Genomic DNA, 10490 nt, shown 5'->3' on the forward strand with positions numbered 1-10490 from the left:
GACCTCACCACCAGCAGGGAGGCAATTGCATTCTACCCACGGAGCGGTGGGGGGATCAAGGGAGGGAGATGAAATGGGACACACGATACCTTATACTTCTACAATGCTAGAACAGACAATTCGTGGTGCTGCGGGAATACACAGAGTAACTGCAACGCCATCGGGATTTCAGACCAGGGACACTTCACCGGCTTTGACACCACTTTCGCGGAGAGGGACGCCACAGATCTCGGAAAGCGGGGCGGGGGGTGGAGATATGAGTATAGAAACCGCAGCGCGATTCATTGTCCGCGGAAAAACCCCGTTGGTCAGTGGCGCCTCATGGGGAACCCAGGCGGAGCGACCCCCAGGGGCGGCGGGATCGATCCCTGACGCGGCGGGCGGGGGAATTTCTCGCGGCCGGGGGGAGGTGGCTCCGGGCGGGATCGGCGCGGCGAGATTCGCGGGGGTGGCGCTGCCCATGCCGGGGACGGGCTGGGTCTCGGCTGCCGGCACAGGAGCGGCGGCGGGGCCAGCCACGTCCGGGGGGGACGAGTCACACCCGGGAGGGAGAGCAGGACAGCCCGACCCGGGAGCAGCCAGCGGCGCATGCGTGGTTCGACCTGGGCGTGGGGAGCACACGCAGGCGTGGCGCCTGGAGATGCCAACATCCCCGAACACGAAAGTAACAGGAACAGAACAGGGACACTCAAATGTAGATAGGCATCACGGCATGCGGGCACGAAGGCCAAGATTTAGTTCACAGAGCAGTGATTCCAGCGTGGCAGGGCCAGAAATGAGTCACCGCAGGGCGGGGCCGGCCCGTGCCGGACGGAGGCAGGGTGGACGGGGTGCAGCAGCAGCGGCCCCGGCCCCGAGCAGGAAACGCGCGGGAAACACAAAACCCAGAAATGTCAGCGATGCAGGGAAAACTGTTTCAGGGAAAGACAGATTCAAAAAAGGGAAAAAATTCATGCTTTGTAAAGTCAAAAGAGAAATATTTAACAACTTTTAAGCAATTACAGGCAGCTGCCCGAACAGAGCTGATTCAAAGAAAACCCGGGCACAGCAGCGTGAGGTCACCAGCCCGGGGCTCACAGAGAGGAGGGGGAGCGAGGCTGCCCCGCTCCCAAAAAAGGGCTCCGACAGTACCCCCGCTGCTCTCCCCTGCCCTGCACGGGTCAAGTGCTGCTGAGGGGAGGAGGAATGGGGGATGGAGAGACACCAAGACCTGTTTTTATCTATATTGTGGAGAACAAGCAGAACGAGGGAAATTGATAAGAGACTTAATTTTATTTTCAGTTCTTGTATGTTAAACTAAGGTGTTTGTTTTTGTATTGTTAAAAAGATGCTGAAATTTTAAGAGTGATGAAGGTATTTTAATAGTATTAGGTATTTTAATAATTGAGGGTATAATAAGGTATTTTATATTTTATTTAAATACATATCATCTATATTTAGTGATTTGTTATTTCTCAGATATGAGTGTACGTTTATTTAAATGTCAACATTGAGTTTTAATTTTCCTATAGTTAATTGTTTCAAAGAAACCAGTTTCTAAGTATTTGCAATACTGTCAATATAAATCAATAGATTTCGAATTCTTATAAGAAGCTTGCAGATTTATGTTTTGCAGATTTATGAATATTTTAGTTTTCCCTTCAAATCAAATTGCAATGGATTTCTAGTCTACATTTTTAAAATTATCAATGAAATGTTGTGTGAACACAAATCAAGACCACTTCTAGGATCATCATTTGAATTGTAAAACTTAATTTAAATCAAAATTCTTTTCACATATATTGGAAAAGCAGTATTTATCTATCAGTTCAATTTTTAAGATTTAAATATAGTTTCTGTATTTAATTTTAAAAAACACTGTAATAAGATTGTATGAATTCTGTATCACAGAATGATTTTATTTTCTGTTTCATTGTTTAATTTGAACTCTGTCAGCATTTTAAGTAAGTTTTGGAAAGTCTCCAGGTGTATTCTTGAATCAAATGTGTAATTAGTTAAGTTGTGAACTTAATGGTTTTTTGTCTTTCTTTTATTAATTCTCTCTTTTATTTTGGCAGGTCTTTTGTGACCTGACCCTGTGTAAGTTTTGAATATTTTGCAGAATTTCAGAAAATTATTTGAGCTCCATTCTCAGAATGAATTTCTAGTGTTATGGTTTTCCTGAGTTGCTATCACAGAAGCATTGCAGCAGCTTGCCATGTTCAAAGCATTTTACCCTAAAGAAGAATTTTAGAGAAAATGAGTTGCTAAAGGAATTTGATTTCTTCTTCACCTTGAAATATTTTGTATTGTAGTTTTGTTGTTAAGAGTTGTGAGTTTTTTTTCTTTAATAAGAAGATGTCAGGGAGTTCTCTTCCAATTAGAGTTTAGGCTCTGGCCAAGCCTTGATTCTAACTGAAAGAGAAAAATGTGTAAACCCAGGAGTTTTCTGCATCAAAATAATATTCCAGTCGTTTGGATTGGCAATATGACCTTATCAGTATGACAGCTGAAGCTAACCTTGAAGTGAATTTGGTGTTCATTTTCCGGAGATGACCATCTGATTCCTCATTGAATCAAGGTTTGTCAGCTGTTTGCAGACCCTGAGGTGAAGACACAGTTTTTTAAGAGGTGATGACACAGTTTTTAAAAATTGATGATTATCTAATCTTGTAAATGTATGTTTGATGTTTAAGGTATTGATAATTGCTGTATTGTGTTTTAACTTCAGAAGATTTAAACTTTGTGTTTGTTTTTTGTTAGAAAATAGTTGAAGGAAAATTCTCCAGTTTTGATCAAAAATCTAGAAACAAAGAAAAATTGAAAAGCTTTCAAAATAAGTATTTGGGGGAAGGGTTCTGCTTGTGTCTCCACAGAGAGAGGACAAAGATGAATGCCAATGAAATACGTGAGGCAATGTCCAGCCAAGATGCGGGCAGATGCCAGCCCTGGAAGTGAAGGGGCAAGCTCACAGATTGAATCAGAAACAAAGATGATGAACTTCTCTCCAGACACCTGACTTGAAAAACTAATAAACCTCTTTAGATGGGTCAGTGGATTTTGAAAAAGAAGAAATTGAGTGATTTGAAGAATTTAGTCAAGATGGTGATTTGCTCATTGTGGCATCCATGCAACAGAAGCTGCAAAAAGTTCATGACTGTCTGATCACAAAAGTGAAAAAGGCTGAATTGGAAATTAGCACTTCAAGATTTGTGAAATTGCACACTGGAATTTTTCATGTTTGTTACTCTGAAGAAGACCTCTGGTTCATGGAGATTGCTTCATGATCTCAGAAAGCTGAATGAGACTGTAAAGCCTCAGAAAATAGAAATCAGCTCAAAAATCAACAATTTGCAAGACCTACAACAATTTTTTGGAAAGATAAACTGGATGAAACCGATTTTAGAAATCACAAGAGAAGACCTTTCATTTTATTTAATTTTCTGAAAGGAACAGCGATATTAAATTTTCTAAAACTCTCACACCAAAAGCACGAAGAGCTTTGGAAAAGGTTGCAGAAATTTTATAGCAGAAACAAGCACATCGTTATTTAGATTCATTGCCTTTTTGTTTAGTGGTGTTGGGAGAAGGAACACAGTCATATGGTTTAATTTTTTAATGGGATGAGTCTTAAAGGGACCAACTTTTGATTATAGAGTGGATTTTTCTATCTTACCAATCCCCGAAGACAATTTTTACAGATTGAAAAATAATAGATCATAATAAAGGGAAAAACAAGGCTGATGACAATGACAGGCAGAGATTTTTTATAATTCATTTACCCATGAAAAAGCAGTGTTTTGATTTGGCACACCAAAATCACTGGATTTGGCAATTGTATTGTTAGATTATACAGGTATTTATACAATTCACTATCCGAGTCACAGGTTGTTGAAAGCAAAATTAAAGTTCAGAGAAAAATCAAAAATGAGTGAGGAACCATTGGACGAGATCATAGTGTTCACTGATGGTTCAGGGAAAACTCACAAATCAGTAATTATATATCAGAATTAAATTATAGGAAAATAGGAATTGGATGTGGAAACAGTGCAAGATTCACCACAAATTGTGAAATTGGCAGCAATGGTCAGAGATTTTGAATTGTTCTAGCAACCCCTTGATTTAATTAAAGATTCAGTGCATGTGACAAACATAGTTAAAAGATTGGAAGGGTCACTTTTAAAGAAAACAAGAAATGACATTCTATATTCATATTTATCATGTATGAAAACATTGCAGAAAAACAGGACACATAAATATTCTATTACACATATTAAAGCTCATCATTCCCAGAATTTTGGTAGAGGGAATGCATGGACAGGTGGATTGACCATGTCTTTTGCAAACCTTGCCAGATATTTTTAAGCAGGTAAAATTAAGCCATGCATTTTTCATCAAAATACACAAGTATTGATTGAATTTTTTCACATTTTAAAAAAAAAAGCCAAGCAAAAGAAATTACTTAGTCCTGTCAAGATTGTCAAATGATATAGTCGCCAGTTTTTATGGGAGCAGTCAACCCTAGGGGACTGCAAAGTCTTCAACTGTAGCAGACAGACGTGACAAAATACTCATTTTTTGGAAAACTGAAAAAACATTTATATTCAAGTTGACATCATTTTATGAACAATTTTAGAAAAAAAAAGAAAAAAGGGGGGGGGAGACAGAAGCTATGCCTCACATGTGATTGAACAAAAGTTTTATTATGTATTAAACTTCTTAAATAGTTCTTTTTTAGAGTGAACTCCACCAATTATAAGATATTTTACAAATGATACAAGAGCAAAGCTAAAAGAAAATCCTTTGGTTTTGATCAGAAATTTAGAAACAGGTAAAAACTGAAGGGCCTTTCAAACTAATCATGTGGGGAAAAGATTGTGCTTGTGTTCTCACAGATAAAGGATTGAAGTGGATTCCTACAAAATACATGAAACCATATTGGGCCCAAACGCAAGCAGAAGCCAATCGTGGAAGTGAGGAAAATAGTTCGCAGACAAAATTGAAGACAAAGGATGTGAACTCATTTTCAGACAAGACATGAAAGATTTAAGGACTGACAGTGAAACATGTTTGTTTAAATGTTGTATCTTATCTTTTCGTCAACTATGTTAGATAACAAAGCAGATTTATCAGTGATGCAGCCAAGGGAGAAGGTTTGGAGAAAATTTAGCAGAGACAGCGGGGTTGGACACAATTTGTTTGGGACATTCCAGGCCAGGAAGGCCATTTTCAATATGTCTGGTGGGATTGCCAGTGAGAGAATGGCCCATTCCAGAGGGCATCCCTTCATGGGTGATGCGAGTTGTGACAGCTCCTGTGGACGAATGACATGTGTGGGTTCAATTTCTCCCTGTGGCCTTTTTCGAACCAGAAGAATTAGAAATGTTTTGCTTCAACAAGAATGGACTTCTGTATTGTATTTAATGTTTCAGGAGTGACAAAGAACCAAACAATGAATTTTACTCTGAAACAGGATGTATATAATAATTGTATTATAGTCTCAAACAAACCATCCTTCCAAGTTTTAGCACAGTTACTGCTGGGAACGTTTTTTGTTTGTAGGGACAGAATTTGGGCTGCTATCCCTGCCTGCATGAACTTGTCTGATCATTCAAAATCAACTCAGAAGAACATAAGACAGTTGCAAAAAGGTGTGGCAAAGCTTGAGAAAGTTACTAGATCAAGGATGGATGGTCTGTTTGACATTTTTGATCTTTTACCTTTGTAAAAAGAAATTTTGAAAGTAGAATTTTATATATTAGTGGGGCTTGTAGTTCTTCTCGTCATTTTGCCATGCATCATTCAGTGCATTTGTCATGCCATGGAGAAAGCTGTAAAAGAGATGTTTTTGGTGCAAACAGAGGGGGGAGATGTGGGAGTCCAGAGTATTCCTCTGGCTTCCTTGGAAGGTTTAAGACCCCCCTGGCGGGGTCCCCAAGGACCCTGGAATGGGACCCAGATGTCTCGGGGGCTGGATTTGGCTCCTTGGAGCAGTTTGCCAACATTGAGAGAAGAAATGCAAGCCACAAAAGTAAATGGAGTGTAAATTGGACTGTTAGAATGTAGAATTAGCAGATTTCTAGAATGCTTGTGATAAGGGACACGTGGCCAACATGGAGAATTGGGGGTGTGGATATTCTTCCTCCTTCTTCTCCGTGTCATCCATGCTGGGTGACACGCTGGCACTTTTAGATTGGACAAGAACAGATCTGGACCATGTAACAAGATTGTATTGTATTGGGGGTCATTTGTAAATACCTAGTACGTAGTTTAGACTATAAAAGATAAGTCCTGCCTCTGCCAGGCGGATTCTGCCATGGACGTCTGGCGAGCAGACTGCTGTTCGCTGGACAAAGCATTCCTGAGATAAGCAACAATAAACAACCATGAAAACCTCTAAGAACAGCCTCCTGCAGTCTCTCATCGGCGGGCATTGGAAAGAGCTGGGTTCCAAACCACCTGCATGTCCACCAGAGGTGATCTCAGCTCTAAGGAGACACCTCAGGATGTGACATGACCAGTTTATCAGCTTTATTTAACTGAACTTCTCTTATCTGCTTTTTGACAATCCTTTTTTTCGAATGCCAATATTTGTGCATCAGAGGAAGAATGGAAATTGTGCTGTTGTTCATTTGCAACGTGATGATCAACCAGTGCTGTTGGCTTGCTGCCATTCCTGTGGGTGTTGAGCTGGCAGTCTCTGGGCACAAGTCATAGTGGTCCTGGGGAAGCAGTGCCATGGAAAAGGGACAGCCAAAGGGACAGCCAAAGGCACTGCTCAGGAGCAGCACACAGATAAATCAGCTTTAATTAGTGCACTGAGGGAAGAGTAGAACTAATTCCTGCATCCTGAATCTGAAGAACATGTCAATTCATTACACAGGATATCAACAAGTAAGTAATTCAAATAGGAGCTATAAGTGGGGAAAAATTCCAGTATTATTTCTGTGGCTGAGCAGTGCAGACAGGGTTGCTGGAATCTGTTGTGCAGATCTCCTGAACTGATCTGATATTTAATTTTTATATTTGGTAATATTTTGGCAACTTCCTCCACATGTGGTTAACCCTAAGATTATTTGTCATCTGAACTCTTTATTGTACCACTGTTTCATCAACTGCTTAAAAATAAGGATGAGCTATTATTTTCAAGTAAATGTCTTAGAACTTGTCACTGCTTTGAAATGTTTTTCATCTTGTAGATCAAAGATTTGTGGCTGTATCTGACTTTTATTGTTGATTTTTTATGGCAAATCTCAAAATGACATCACACATTGTCCCTCTCAATTCCTTATACACGTGATGGACACATAAATCTCAGAGTGTGGAAGCACTGCTTTTCATGTTACAGCAAGGTAAAAGCTGTCTGCCTTTCCTCTAGATGCACTGTTGTGCCACAGAGGTCCACACTCAGTGTCCCACAGGTGTCCCACAGGCTTGCAATGCCTTGCACCTGGAAATGGATGGTGTGCTGTGCAGCACACTTTGATTTCAGCCACTGGGAGCAACATGGGAATTTAAACATGGCTGTTTAAAGCTAAAGCCCAGATAGATTCCCAAGGCCTGTGAGGTTTGTCTGGAGCTGTTGAGGGGCTGATATTGACAATGGCAATACCCAGTCTCCTGGGTTTGTATAACAACTTTCTTCTAGTTCTTGGTCAGCAGGCACGCCTTGTTTTTTAATGAAAGAATATTCCCATAAAACAGTTTCTGATTCCTGCTTGCTTAGGAGAGCCAAACTAACTGAGCAGTCTGGTGACTGTGAGATGGCATTGACACCTTGGGGTTTGCCACATGATACAACCTGGCTGTGGCCTTGTGCTGGGACAGACTGGAAAGCAATTGGATCCAAATCTCCCAAATGCACTGATTCCCATCCAGCTACTGCCAAATGCATCCCTCCTGCTAGACCTCTCTGCTGTATGTTTAGCAGAGTGAGACTTTTTTTTGCTAACTGTGAAACAAATTTCAGAAAAAAGCCAGCAGCAGCCTAGAAGCACAGTACATCAATCAATGAATCAATCAATCATAAGGAAATAAATAAATAAATATGCATACATATTTTTGTTACTACTTTAGAAGGGACCACATTAGCCTGGGTGAAGTAGGACAGAATGAACAATAAAGGTGAAAAGCAAGCTGATGTATGTAGGTGGCTAAATGGAATTAAATGGGTAATTATGTGACAGGGGGGTATGGTTATGAATCATAAATGGTGCTAACACTTTTAAAATGAGTGCTGTGGTGAAATAGAACACACTATCATTTTAAATGATATAAGTGGGACTGAACCTTATTTGTTTCTATCAGTCTTGGTTGACTATAACTTTTTTTTTTTTTAAAGTATATAACTGTTAGGAATGCATTATGCTCTGTTTTTCAGAGCACTCTACTGCTAAAGTGTATGATGAGTCACCTAATTGAAGAGGGATGTGTGTCATTACATAAGGAGAAAAATAGAAAAAGTACCACCCAAATGCCAATGTGTATTCTGATTTTGATTGCAGTAAATAGACTTGGAAATAGTTCATTTTATTTATTTAAAAAATTAAATACATTGAAAATTGGTTGAAGCTGGAAGTTTAGGAGACATTAGTTTAAAAATAATATTTAAAACTCCCAGAAACAATATTCTTGCATCTTCTGGTCAACTGAAAATTTCAACGGCATGTAAGAAAGAAGAGAATTCTCCTCTTTACTCAATCACAAAAGTCTGGTATTTTCATAACATCCATTAGGAAGGAGGTGCCTAGGGTGCAGGTGATGTTTCCAGTACATGTTAGAGACACTAGAAGAGGGGAGGATAATTTAAAAAATGTGGACTGTAGCCCTAAGGTAAAGATGGAGGCTGTTAAACTGCTGATGTTATGTGGCTGGGTGTGCCCACCGCGGGGTTAATGCCAGAGGCAGTGACAAACAACAGCCCATTATCCCTTTGGTAAATCCATGACTGATAATGATGTCAGAGCTATTAAAAATAATGAGCTGCTCCTATCTCACAAAGAACTTTGAGGAGATGTAAATCCCTTATGCAACATGACCCAGGGGGATGGGAGAGGCAAGGAAACCTTTCTCCATGTGGGAACGGTGACCAGGCTGGCGCAGGGACACAGCCTTGCCTGCCACCAGCACCACCAAGGTTAACAATTTCCTTAAATGAAGCTCTCCCCACAGAAAGCTCAGCCTGGCATTACTTAGAGCCTGAATTTTCCATCCTGGACTGCAGTGCCATGGCATTGCCCAGCATGCTGTGTGCCTGATGCAGATGGAAGCATCCACAGGTTCAGGACAGACAGTCTGTGTGTAGCTCAGCTTGGAGCTGGTCTGTGTAAGGCTGGCCCCAGCCTTCCAGCCCCACTGAGCACTCTGAGTGACAAGTGCCTCCCTCCCACCTCGGTATGGACCCCTTTCCCTCAGCCTCAGGAGTCATCTGCACTGCAAAAGGCCAAAGAAAACAAAAGTGAATTGCAGGCAGGGCTGCTGTGTGGGTCTTGTTTTTGCTCAGTATGCCTGTTTCTCTATAATTCATTTTCCTTCCAATGAAAGACCCCGAGCTGCTGCTCCTCTGACTGCTCTTTTCTCTGCAGGAATGAATCCCCAGAACACTTTCACTTGCCAGGTTTCAGGTGGACTTGGACTTGGTCTAATATAGCTTGGCTGCTGTAAACCACTCTACTATTAATATCTCCTCAGTTGCTCGAGGACATTAGGTCCCTCATAGTTCTCAGTAAGTTATATTTATGTGGTACTTATATGACACAGCAAGTCTGCAAAACGCCACAGCTGCAAAAGCAGAGTGTGTTGGGATCAAGAGATTGAATTCAGTCAAGATCCTCACTCTGCTTTCAAATCAGACTGCACCTGTTGACACAGATTACTGCCCATGTGCCATAAAGCAAACCTTACCTATGAGAGTTTCACATTTAATAAATATGTAAGGAGAACATACAGACGTTCCTGGGCATAACTACAGACATAAGTTGATTTTTAGCTACACAGGTACTGCACCACACGGAAGAAACATCCAGAAAATACTGAATGAGCTGAAAACCATGCTGAAAAATGCACGTACAAAGCTGTGTGTGCATGTGTGTGTGTTGTGTGCAGATCAGGCTGTGTCAGTGTGAGGGCATTTGCACACAAATGCACATTGCATACAAACACAGGTGGGTGGCCTGTGGTGCACAGGCTTCATACAGCCCTGGAACCTTTTATGTCAGCTGGGCTAAGATATAAATGTCAGGATCTAACTTTTATATTAAAAATGACAAAGAGTTTGCTTGTTTCAGAATGAGCCTTGGTGGATGACTTAATTAAAAATAATAATAGTTCATCAGCTGCTAATTAGGAAATTAATTAGTCATACAGTAGAGTGTTACTTTTGCATGTGAAGGAACTGACTTCAAGTTGTCTCAGAGGAGACTGGCTTTCAACCAGCATAATTAAGTATATTCACAGAAAAAAATAAAAGCTGATTATTGATGAGTATCCTTTGAATAAGAGAAGATCCGTTC

This window comes from Oenanthe melanoleuca, chromosome Z (assembly GCF_029582105.1).
Source record: "Oenanthe melanoleuca isolate GR-GAL-2019-014 chromosome Z, OMel1.0, whole genome shotgun sequence".
In the NCBI taxonomy this organism is placed as follows: domain Eukaryota; kingdom Metazoa; phylum Chordata; class Aves; order Passeriformes; family Muscicapidae; genus Oenanthe; species Oenanthe melanoleuca.